This window comes from Dermacentor variabilis, chromosome 8 (assembly GCF_050947875.1).
Source record: "Dermacentor variabilis isolate Ectoservices chromosome 8, ASM5094787v1, whole genome shotgun sequence".
NCBI classification, from domain to species: Eukaryota; Metazoa; Arthropoda; class Arachnida; order Ixodida; family Ixodidae; genus Dermacentor; species Dermacentor variabilis.
Window position 1 is genome coordinate 155,802,021 of NC_134575.1, and position 12,746 is coordinate 155,814,766.

The window sequence follows — 12,746 nt, forward strand, 5'->3', positions numbered from 1 at the left end:
AGAAATGAGCCGTCTCTTCCGCCACGCCGACCCTGAAATGCCCGAAGAGAAGAAAGTCCGCCTGCTGATGCGTGGTGTGAAGGAAGAACTTTTTGCAGAAATGGTACGAAGCCCACCGAAGACCGTCGACGAGTTTCTTCGCGAGGCCACCAGCATCGAGAAGACACTCGAGATGCGAAACCGGCAATTCGACCGCCGCACGAACTCGACAAACTACGCAGGAGTTCAATCACTGGCCACCGACGACCTGCGCAAGACTATCCAAGCGGTCGTGCGGGAGGAGCTACAATAGCTGTTCCCACCATCACAGCCTCAAGTGGCTTCGATTGCCGACGCCGTGCGTGAGGAGCTCCAACAACAACTTGGAGTAGCCCCTGAATGACCCCAGCCTGAGCCGCAAGCGATGAATTACGCTGCCGTCGCACGCCGTCAAGGTCCCCCTCCACGACTGCGCCAGGGCCCTGTCACGCCACAGTTCCGTCGTCCGCCGCCGTCACCGCCAGCACGACCGCCCGTCGCCCAGCGCACCTACGCGAGGAAGACACATTTGGCGAGCACCCGACCACCGCCCGCTCTGCTATCACTGCGGAGAAGCCGGCCATGTGTATCGCCGATGTCCATACCGGGAGATGGGACTGCGAGGTTTCGCCGTCAACGCTCCGCGCCCGCAGCAAGGTGAACGCCCTCGCGATATCGCAGACTACCTCACCGCTACTCAGTGGAGCTCTCGAAGACCGTCGCGTTCGCCATCACCAGGACGCTACCTGTCGCCGCAGCGCCGACCATACACTGGCCCAGCCCGGGGCCGGTCAGGGAGCCCATATCCGGAAAACTAAAAGCAGCAACCGATGGAGGTGCGGTTGCTGTTCGTCAAACTCACGAAGATCCTCCGCCGCCGACGAAGACAACGAAGAAACTACCTCGACGACATAACGACACGCCGCCGTCCCGACGAAATCAGGAAGCCAAGACTACACCAATGAAAGACGACTTGACGACGCTACGTTCCACCTTCAGTTCAACGCGACGCAGCCGTGATCCGACGCCAAGACCCAACTGCAACGCCAGACAAAGAACCACCGACCTCGACGTACTTCTCGACGGCCACGCAGTCACTGCCTTAGACGACACAGGGGCCGATTACTCCGTAATGAGTGGACACATCGCCGCCCAGTTGAAGAAGGTTAAGACTGCATGGGAGGGCCCCCAAATTCGGACCGCTGGAGGACACCTCATTACGCCGACTGGAATCTGCATGGCAAGAATTACCGTTCATGACCGGACTTACCCTGCCACCTTCGTTATCCTCCAACTGTGTTCGCGAGACGTCATTCTCGGCATGGACTTCCTGATCCAACACGGCGCAATCATTGACCTAAAGTCGAAGTCCATAACGCTGTCGTAAGATCGAGCGATACCGACGGAGAGCTCTAGTAGTCACCATGCCTTAAGTGTGCTCGAAAGTCAAGTCAGCATCCCGCCTCGCTCCAGCATTGTCATATCCGTAGGCACCAAAACGTCTGCCGACGTAGAAGGCGTCATCGAGGGTGACCAACGTCTACTGCTACACAGTGAAATTTGCGTCGCGAGAGGGATCGCTCGATTGCATGGAGGGAAAACTGAAGTGTTGCTGACAAACTTCAGCCAGGAGTTCAAGCACATCAACAAGGGCACGATGATCGCGTACATCGAGGAAATTCTGGAAACCGGTAATGCATTTGTCATCTCAGATTCCGCAGCATCTACCCCGACGACCATGGTTCCCAAACCAGACTACGACATTAATCCAAGTCTCCCCGTGATTAAGCAACAGCAGCTCAGAAGTCTGCTCCGACGATACAAAGGCTGCTTTTCGACGTCATCAAGGATTCGACAAACACCAGTAGCCAAGCATCGCATAATAACCGAGGAGAGCGCTCGACCACTCCGCCAGAGCCCTTACCGAGTTTCGACGCGAGAACGTGAAGCTATTAGGCAACAAGTCGACGAAATGCTGCGCGACGACATCATCCAGCCGTCGAAAAGCCCGTGGGCCTCTCCTGTAGTCCTGGTAAAGAAAAAGGACGGAACCCTACGCTTCTGCGTCGATTATCGTCGACTGAACAAGATCACGAAGAAGGATGTGTACCCCCTTCCACGGATAGACGACGCATTGGATCGGCTCTGCAACGCTAAATACTTCTCGTCGATGGACCTCAAGTCTGGCTACTGGCAATTAGAAGTCGACGAGAAAGATCGCGAAAAGACTGCCTTCATCACGCCAGACGGCCTCTACGAGTTCAAGGTCATGCCATTCGGACTGTGCTCGGCGCCTGCAACGTTTCAGCGCGTCATGGACACGGTGTTAGCCGGACTGAAGTGGCAGACGTGCCTTGTTTACCTGAATGACGTCGTTGTCTTCGCCGGAAATTTCGACGATCACCTTAGGCAGCTTGCGACAGTGTTAGAAGCCATCAAGTCATCAGGGCTCACTCTGAAGCCGGAAAAGTGCCGTTTCGCTTACGGTGAGTTTTTGTTCCTAGGCCACGTGATCAGCAAATCAGGAGTACGCCCTGACCCGCAGAGGACAGCGGCCATCGCAAAGTTCCCGCAGCCAACCGACAAGAAGGCAGTGCGCAGATTCCTTGGCATGTGTGCCTACTATAGGCGCTTTGTCAAGGACTTTTCTCGCATCGCGGAGCCGCTAACACATCTAACCAAATGTGATCTCGCGTTCAAGTGGGAAACGCCGCAGGCCAAGGCATTTCAAGAACTCAAACGACGCATGCAGTCGCCGCCGGTACTTGCACACTTCGACGAGGACGCCGATACCGAAATCCACACTGACGCCAGTAGCCTAGGCCTCGGTGCCGTCCTAGTCCAGAGGAAAGAAGGACTTGAAAGGGTGATATCGTATGCTAGCCGGTCGCTGTCAAAAGCGGAAAGCAACTATTCTACGACTGAAAAGGAATGCCTCGCCATCATTTGGGCTACAGCTAAATTCCGCCCTTACCTCTATGGCAGGCCATTCAAAGTCGTCAGTGACCATCATGCATTGTGTTGGCTAGCTAACTTAAAGGACCCTTCAGGACGGCTGGCGCGGTGGAGCCTCAGACTACAAGAATATGACGTCACGGTAGTATACAAGTCCGGAAGAAAACACTCCGACGCCGACTGCTTATCGCGCGCCCCCATCGATCCCCCGCCGCAAGACGACGAGAACGACGACGCCTTCCTTGGGATAATAAGCGCGGAAGACTTCACTAAACAGCAACGAGCCGACCCGGAGCTAAAAGGCCTCGTCGATTATTTGGAAGGGAACACCGACGTTGTCCCTAGGGCATTTAAGCGCACGTTGTCTTCGTTCACGCTACAAAACAACCTGCTCGTGAAGAAGAACTTCTCAGCAGTCCGCGCCAGCTACCTTCTTGTTGTACCATCAGCGCTGCGTCCAGAAATACTGCACGCCCTACACGACGATCCAACCGCTGGGCACCTCGGATTCTCCCGGATGCTGTCGAGAATACAGGAAAGGTATTACTGGCCACGTCTGACCGCCGACGTCGCCCGTTACGTCAAGACATGCCGAGACTGTCAACGACGCAAGGCACCACTGACAAGTCCAGCAGGATTGCTACAGCCGATCGAACCTCCTCGCCGCCCATTCCAGCAGATTGGGATGGATTTGTTGGGGCCGTTTCCGATATCAACATCCGGGAATAAGTGGATCGTCGTGGCGACGGACTATCTCACCCGTTTTGCTGAAACTAAAGCTCTACCAAAAGGCAGCGCAGCCGAAGTGGCGAAATTTTTCGTGGAGAACATCCTGCTGCGACATGGTGCCCCAGAAGTCCTCATCACCGACAGAGGAACGGCTTTTACAGCAGAGCTCACCCAAGCCATTCTGCAGTACAGCCAGACAAGCCACAGGAGGACAACTGCCTACCATCCGCAGACGAATGGTCTCACGGAGCGCCTGAACAAGACCCTCGCCGACATGCTAGCAATGTACGTCGACGTCGAACACATGACGTGGGACGCCGTCCTGCCGTACGTAACCTTTGCGTACAACACTGCGGTGCAAGAAACAACACAGATCACGCCGTTTAAGCTGGTTTACGGCAGGAACCTGACGACGATGCTTGACGCCATGCTGCCGCACGTAAATGACGAAGAGAATGTTGACGTCGCTAGCTATCTCCAGCGCGCCGAAGAAGCCCCTCGCCCGCCTGCGAATCAAGAGCCAGCAGAGGACCGACAGCCGACACTACAACCTCTGACGACGCTTCGTCGAGTACCAACCTGGCGACCGTGTTTGGGTCTGGACCCCGATACGACGACGAGGACTCAGTGAGAAACTACTCCGACGCTATTTCGGACCCTACAAGGTCATCCGACGTATTGGCGCTCAGGACTATGAGGTCGTGCCAGAAGGCATTTCGCATTCACAGCGGCGCCGCGCACGATCTGAAGTGGTCCACGTGGTGCGCCTTAAACCCTTTTACGAACGCTGACGAACTTCGCCATTTTTGTTCTTTTCTTTGCTACGAGTGCTTTTGTTTATTACCTTCGTTTGTTTGCAGCATCGGGTCGATGCTTTTTAAGAGGGGGGTGTTGACACGTGTACTTATCTTTATCGGGCGACCACGTTTCGCCGCCTAACAACTGTAATCGCACAGCGAGGGACGCGCCTGCATGCATCCGACGTTTCTGGAAAGTTATCGATGCTTCTACCCGGCTGTCTGCTGTCGCCGAACCTTGTGTTATCTGATTTATTCGCGTAACGCGAATGGTGTAGAACTTTGTGGAAGGCATGCGGGTCCGAGCGATTAGTCTGGAACATTCGACGACTGCTCTATAAAAGCCGACGCGCTTGACCCGCTGATCAGATTTTCGACGATCGCCGAGCGTGTTCGCCGCTATCGTTGTGCTATAAGTGTAGCCTGTTTTGTGGGCACAGGTTCGCCCAATAAAAGTTAGCTTTGTCGTTCACAGTATTGCTACTGTGTTATTTAACGTCACCACCACGTGACAATATTGTGAATACATTCCACGAATATCCTTTTGGCGTCCCGAGCTCCTTGGAAGTTGTGGGCTGGTTAAAGTCAAGTGAGATTTGTGCCAATGCTGCGATGTCTGTAGATATTAAGGAACTGTTCTACTCTATCACACACGATGACCTGTTTACAGCTGTACGTGATCTGATTGAAGAAAGTGGGGAAGTAGCTTTTATGCTTTCCTGCGCTTTGTCGCTTGAGTCTTTTATGGAACTTCTCATGTTTTATCTGTCAACCACTGCAGTGTCCTTTAACAAGGATGTCTTCGTTCAGAGAAAGGGTATTTGCATCGGATCGAAGGTTGCTCCCGTATTGTGTTACATTTTTTTATCAGAGTTTCACAGTAATGTAATTCTCAGGCTGCAGGACAAACGTATTGTGCGAATTTTTAGGTATGTGGATGATTTTTTAGTGCTTTCAAAGTTAAATTACGATGACAGCCTTGAAACAAACGCGAGAGGGATTTTAACGTGTTTCGAGGAGTTCTCCCGGCATCGCAGGTTCACGTTCAAACTTTGCAAAGAAAACTTGATCAGATTTCTTGATTTGGAAATTAAATTTAAAAGTGAGAGTCATGTATGTTGGCGGTATTGTCCTAGATAGAAAAAAAATCGGTCCTCCCATATGAATTGTCCCACTACAAATTTAAACGTGGCATACCTTCCTAGTGCTTGACGAATGCTCTTAACAAGAGTTGCACCCATTCACTGCACGAGTTTTGAAGCCCAGAAGGCAAGATAAATGTCGGCAGAGTACTCGGTCTCACTTTTGATGGCTGCGTCAGAATCCTTGGTTAGAAAGTTGACAAAAAAGAAAACCGTGGAAACAGTGGACAAGAATGATTCTTCAAAATGAAAAAAGGTCGTAGTGATGCTGTATTTGCATGGCTTGTCACATAATCTTAAGAGGGTGGCCACTAGGAATGGCGTCATACTAGTGTTTTTGGCGCAGAGCAAACTGGTTAGGTTATGCAAAAGCATGACAGGAGAGAAGAAAGATGCGACTAGTGGCAGTGGAAAAAAGCACACCACTTCTTTTTTTTCACAAATAGTGTGCATCATCGGTTGTGTACCGCATATCTCTGCCATGCGGATTGCCCTACATTGGCCAGACAGGTCGTTGCATTAATGACCGCATGCGTGAGCATCGCTATTTGCTACCTACAGGTACAGGAGGGAACTTGCCATAGCATTATAGAAGCACGATTGCCGACCAGTTTTTTAAAGTGTATCGATAGTGCGAAGAGAGCGCAGTAAACTGGAAAGAGAAATTAGCAAAGCATTCCAGATGAAAAAGTTGGGCGCGCATACATGTATGAGTGAACCTTCGGTTCATATCAATGATAAAGAACTTCCAATTTCTAAATTTATGATGTTAATTCAAGTGTTGTTGCCTTTGTCGGGAAGGGGTGTGACTTGGCTTTTGTGTATGTGTATATCTTTTGACTACAAACCTTGTTCTTGTTCATGGGTGTATATGCATGCATGGCAGAGATTTGTGGAATGTATTCACAATAAACTTCAGTTGCAAGTCCAGCGTTGTCCTGTCCATTTCTACTTCTTGTGCTTGCGTCCGTACTTGCTGGAAAGTGTTATATGTTCACCATGCACCAACTGACCCAGCAAACTACTCTACCAAATGTCTTTATATGCTGCTTCTGCAAATAAAGCATTTGGTTGCTAGTCAGCACTCTGTCCTGTGCTCTTTACTCGCTCGTCCTGTGTTGCGCTGCTCATTTTTATTTTTTTGGCACTTGCTCTTGCTAGCTGGGATGCTTACTGTGCTTCTCCTTGGGCAATGGTGGAACAGCCATTTTACTTCTTGGTGCAGGTCCTGGTGCACACAAAAAGCCGATTTGGCGCAGCAGCAAGCACTTTTGGCACAGGGTTCAACGCACGTGTGTTTACCATATACCATGCAAATTTTAACCGATATAGTCTACACGTTGTGGAGACAAACGGATTTGTGCAAGGGTTACACTGAAACCAGAGTCAGGAAAGAATGTGATACATCTCCACACCACGACGCACAAAGGGCGCTACGACCAGGTTCGTCGATACAGCGCAGAGAAGGCACCACGGACAGATCATCAACAAATGCTTATTAATCCAGGATGTGACACAGTGCGAGAGTTGCGGCATGGGGGTGAAGGCTCACTGCAAGACTGATCAAGCATGTGCGCCCGCACTGCATGGCCTGCACTGACCATGACATCATGCAATATACTCATGCCATGCACATCAGGGAGTTTTCGAATAGGAGCCACAAAAGTTTTGTGGCTGCAAAAAAAAAAAGAAAGAAAGAAAGAAAGAAAGAAAGAAAGAAAGGAAAAGAAAAGAAAATAAAGCGTCAGTGCCACTTCATATGCGCGGGACGTAAATAGGGTTTTGCGTTTGCGTCGACGACGCTAGTTCACCGAAATAGCACAGCGACCCAAGCTTGTCGAAAAAAGTTTTTCATTAACAAACACGGCAGCACCCATCGAAATGCCGGCTCTCGCGACGTACCCCATTCAACCTCATTCACTAGTACCGTTCTTAACTATGCACCACGTGTGATTCTGATCGCAGCGGCTCTTTTGCAAAGCCCCGCTATCACCCATAAACATCGAAAAAGGCCTACCTTTATTCCTAAAATGCGACATCTTCCTTTGGCAAACTCTGTGATACCATGCGGGTGGGTTCGATGAACACCAAACTAAAGTGCCACCAAGACGGCACAGTGACACTACATTGTACGTCTGTTAGAGAAAAATGTGCGAATGACGAACCAGATGACTCAGACAAGCCCAGAGAGTTTCTCACTGTATAGTGAGAAAGTACGGATGGGCCTATGTTACCTCCTGTGATGACGACAGCGTGCTGTTGGATTTGATTTCAGCTTTCTTCAGATTTCAGATTTCAGGCTGAAGCACCGATGAAAGGAGGGTTTCGCTCTTATATGTGCTTCGGCACAGACTCGGCGCAATTTCCCGCTAAAATGCCATTTTGGTGCAGGATGGCGCAAAGGTCCGCTTATGATGCAGTTTGGCGCAATTGGCACAGCTGTTCCATGACTGCTTGGGAGGCCCTATGTATACTATAATATAAATTCACAAACACTTTTATTTTCATTTAGCAGCAGTATAGTAAACGATCGAGTTGGCCCAATATAAAAAAATACGAATACAAAATTTCTACACACCGCTTCCGCTCAAATTTTACCAGCTTGCTGTGGCGAGGGCAGAGCAAAGATACTTTGCAATTGTACCACGATATGATACAAGATACTAAAGTAACAAGTATTTGAGATACATATACAAGATCCTCATGCAATTATTATATCCGATACAATACTTCCCACTTGTATATCCAGATACTTCTATAAATTCGCAAATTTCTCATTATAGATCTGTCACGATCCGCTTGGGATCGTGAATGAGGGAGGGCTCGAGGCACCATCCGTTGAACAGATACTCCTCAGCGTGGTGGTGATGAATGATGACTGACCGCCGAGCAGCTGTGCTCGTCTGTGTTTATTGGGTGCAGCGACCAATGTTGCCTACCGAGCCTGGCAGGCCACATAGTCTGGCAAGCCAACGAAGATTATGCCGGAGGGGGCGTGACATGCTTGTTACGCCACCTTACCCCCACTTAGTTTATCGACAACAAAAAAACATCCAAGTTCAAAGTACGAGGCTCTGCCTCCACCCTAGCCGGGTCGACAGTGGCTGCTACCTGGGCGAGTAACAGTCCGGTGGCCTCCGCCGTCAAGTACTCCGCCTGGGCACCAGTGTTGACGGGTCAGGCGTAGTGACACCGGGTGCTGCCTGAGCCAGCCTCGCTCCATCCGGAGGGGTTGCAGTGGTCAGCCTTGTGAGTGGTGACAGGCTCGACACTGGCCCCAATGGGCGCCACACCACTGGCAACGCTTGCTGCCTCTGAAGTGGGCGGTGCTCCGCTGGAAGCGACTGGTGCTGCCGCTAGTCCTCCTGCGGGCTGGAACTCGGAAGTGGCAGTCGAGGGTGCTGGCCAGCTCCTAAAGCAAGGCCTAACATGGTCGGTGTGTCTGTGCCACGTGGCCCCGTCTGGCATGCGGACGAGCAGCAATGAGGCGCTGAGGCGCTCCGCAATATTGATGCTGTGCTCAAGGCACCTAAGCCCCAGAACAAGAAGGAGCTTGAGAGCTACCTCGGCCTCATCAACTTCTACAGGAGCTTCCTGCCAAACCTGTCGAGGCATCTACAGCCGTTCCATCTGCTGCGAGATGGTCAGCAATGGGTCTGGAAGAAGGAGCAGGACCAGGCCTTCCAGCGCAGCAAAGAGCTAATCACCAAGGCTTCAGTGCTAGTACACTTCAATCCTGCCAAGCCTGTTGTCCTGACCATAGATGCGTCGCCGTACGACGTGGGAGCCGTCCTGGCACACCGGGACAAGGATGACCAGGAACGCCCTGTATCGTTTGCTTCTCGTTGGCTTCATGCTGCATAGCAATGTTACAGCCAGCTGGACAAGGAAGTTCTGGCCCTCATGTTCGGTGTCAAACACTTCCACCAGTATTTGTGGGACCGGAAGTTCGAGGCGGTCACGGACCACAAGCCACTGTTGGAGCTGCTGGGGCCTGACAAGGTCGTTCCCGTGCAGGCATCACCTCGAGTGGTACGCTGGTCCTTGAGGCTGGCAGCTTACAGTTACCAGCTGGTTTACCGTCTGGGAAACGACCTGGGACCTGCTGATGCCCTGAGCCGCCTGCCCCTGCCTGAGGCGCCTGATGCTGTTCCAGAACCTGCTGAAGTGTTCATGCTGGAGCACGCATACCCGGAGGTACTCTCCAGATCTGTGGTATTGCAAGTGACTAGCCGGGACCCAGTCCTATATGACGTCGTCAAGGCAGTGTCCCGTGGGGAGGAATTGGTCCAGCAGGCCTATAGCCACAAGGCTGCCGAGCTGAGCTTGCAGCATAGATGCCTACTGTGGGGTTCTAAGATGGTGATACCACAAAGTCTCCGGTCCAGGGTCTTGCAGTGGCTGCATACAGGCCATCCTGGCATGGAAAAGACCAAGATGCTGGCCTGATGCCATGTTTGGTGGCCTGGCCTGGACCAGGACATCACTCACATGGTACAGAGCTGGCAAATCTGCCAGGAGCATGAGCGGGTCTCACATCATGTGGAAATCACCCCTGGCCATTCCCACAGAGACACTGGTCCAGCCTGCATGTGGATTTTGGGGGGCCCTTCAAAGACCATTACTTCCTGGTGGTGGTGGACACCTTTTTGAAGTGGGTGGAGGTTCTACCTGTCAGCACTCCATCAGCAGGCGCGACCATTGCAACACTACGACAGGTTTTCGCCACCCAGTGGTTGCCAGATGTCATCATGTACGACAATGGTCCTGCTTTCACCAACGCAGAGTACCTGGTCTGGCTGACGAAGAATGGAATCTACCGGACGATGGTTCCGCCATACCACCCTACTTCAAACGATGCAGCCGAGTGGGTGGTGCAAACCATCAAGGACAAGCTCAAGAAGAGCCAGACTGGGGATTTCCGGACACAGATTGCCCGGATACTATTCCAGTCCCAGACCACTGCCCACGATGTCACTGGCCGTGCCCCCTGTGAGCTCCTGCTGGGTCAGATGGTCAAGACACCCTTGGACGTCCTGCATCCGAACCTCCGATCCAGTGCTCCTGAGGCAGCTGAAGCAGTAGATGACTGCTGACCGACGGTGCTGTCCCGGGCCTTTGCCAGAGTTGGGAGCTCCAGTTTTTGACAGGAACTTCCGTCCTTGCCCACCCTGGTTCACCAGACAAGTGGTGTCTCCTGCCAATGCCTCATCACTGACACCATCACTGGTGTCAATACGAACGGGTGGATGTCTGATTTTCCCTTTATTCATTACTTCTCTCCACCTTGCGGGTTTCTGCAGAACTACTACGTCAAACTCTTGCCTTTGCTTCGTGTTGTCGACAAATTTGACTTCGCCCTGCCATCTGCTAGCCGCCTGGTTAGCTAAGATGGTAGAGTGGCTGCCCTGGAAAGGCGGTGGTCCCGGGTTCGAGTCCCGGTCCAGGACGGATTTTTCTTCAACTATGAGGCTTTTCTTTCGAGGAACCCGTATGGGTTTCCTTTGTAGCAATTGCTACAAACGGGTGGATGTCTGAGTTTCCCTTTATATATTACTTCTCTCCACCTTGCGGGTTTCCGCAGAACTACTACGTCAGATTAGGATTTTATCAATCAAATTTTGATTAGATATCACAAATAACAGACACAATATATATTTAAAATATGGGCTTGTCTTACCCTAAGAAATTTATTCAGATACACAATAAAAAATACTTCTGGAAATCTGATGAGCGGTTACAGAGATATGGCTGGAACAAGCAGCCTCTCCAGCCAGAAAAATCAGTTTGAGAAAATGAGCTTTGAAAGTTTTGAGCACATATTGTTACAAAAGATGTTTATTTACAGGGTGAAACGAGGTCCAAGAGGAAGCCACAGGCCAGGCCCAGCTGGTTCAGAGTACTCCGAGATCACATGCACGCACTCTGCTTCTTTCTCTGCCTCAGTCGCACAGTGCTGCGTCATTTTCCCCGGGGGCAGGCGAAGCTCGCCGAGTGAGTTAAAGGGACCTGTGATGGTAATGCTTGAGTCTGGTCACATGAACAACTTGCGTCGTATGTGAACACCGATTACTTGCCGTCACTTTGGCAACGACATAGTTCACATCACTCAAGCGACTGAGTATAACGAATGGTCCTATGTAAGTGGCGAGAAATTTGCGGTACAATCCCTTTTTGAGAAGAGGTGTTCACAACCAAACATAATTACCGGGAGTAAAGCTGACAGTCATATACCGTGCATCATAGTGAATCTAGCTGTTGCCTTGTGAGGACAACGTCCTAAAATGCGCCAGTCGACGTGCTTCTTCAGCACGACACCGAGTTTGGGCGATGGAAGGATCTTCTTGGCACGATAAAGGTAGAATAGTGTCCAGAAAGCTCTGGGGAGTGCGTGTGTACAACAAAAAGAGCAGCATATATCCAGTAACTTCATGTTTGGCACTGTTGTACGCGTACATTACAAAAGGTAAGACGTCGTCCCAATTTTTGTGGTCAGCAGTGACATACATTGATAACATGTTGGTAAGGGTTCTATTCGTCCGCTCCATGAGGCCATTGGTTTGCGGGTGGTAAGGACTGGAATGACGATATGCAGAACCACAAAGCCATACAAGTTCTTCAACGACGTCGGCAGTGAAGTGCCGTCCACGGTCACTGATGACAACCCGCAGCGCGCCGTGACAGAGTATGATGTAATGCAATAAAAATGAAGAGACATCTGCAGCAGTGGCAGATGGAAGGTAATCTACGCATACTATGATCTAGCGGTAGCCAGCTGACGTTTTTGGGAGCGGGCCGAGCAAGTCAATGCAGACTTTTTAAAAGGGCAATGTCAGGGGCCTAACTGGGTGCAAATAGCCTGCTGGAACCGTACAGCTGGCGATATACTGTTTTGTTGTTTTCCAGAGCTTGGGCCAGAAAAATCTCTGGCGAAGTCAGTGTAGTGTGCGTGCAAAGCCAAGGTGCCCGGATGTGATATTGTCATGCATGGAACGAAGGACAGCAGGGCGCAGGTCTTTGGGCACAACTAGAAGCTATGGAGAACTATCAGCCGAGTAATCTTTTTTGTACAGTCAACCATTATGAAAAGTAAATGGTGTTGTTC

General features: G+C 51.0%; 1 protein-coding gene across 7 annotated transcripts in view; it reads right to left on the reverse strand.

The window, feature by feature from the left end:
- LOC142590689 (nuclear distribution protein nudE-like 1) overlaps positions 1–12,746 on the reverse strand; it is a 400,224-nt gene that overhangs the window by 278,154 nt on the left and 109,324 nt on the right. The window lies entirely within an intron of this gene.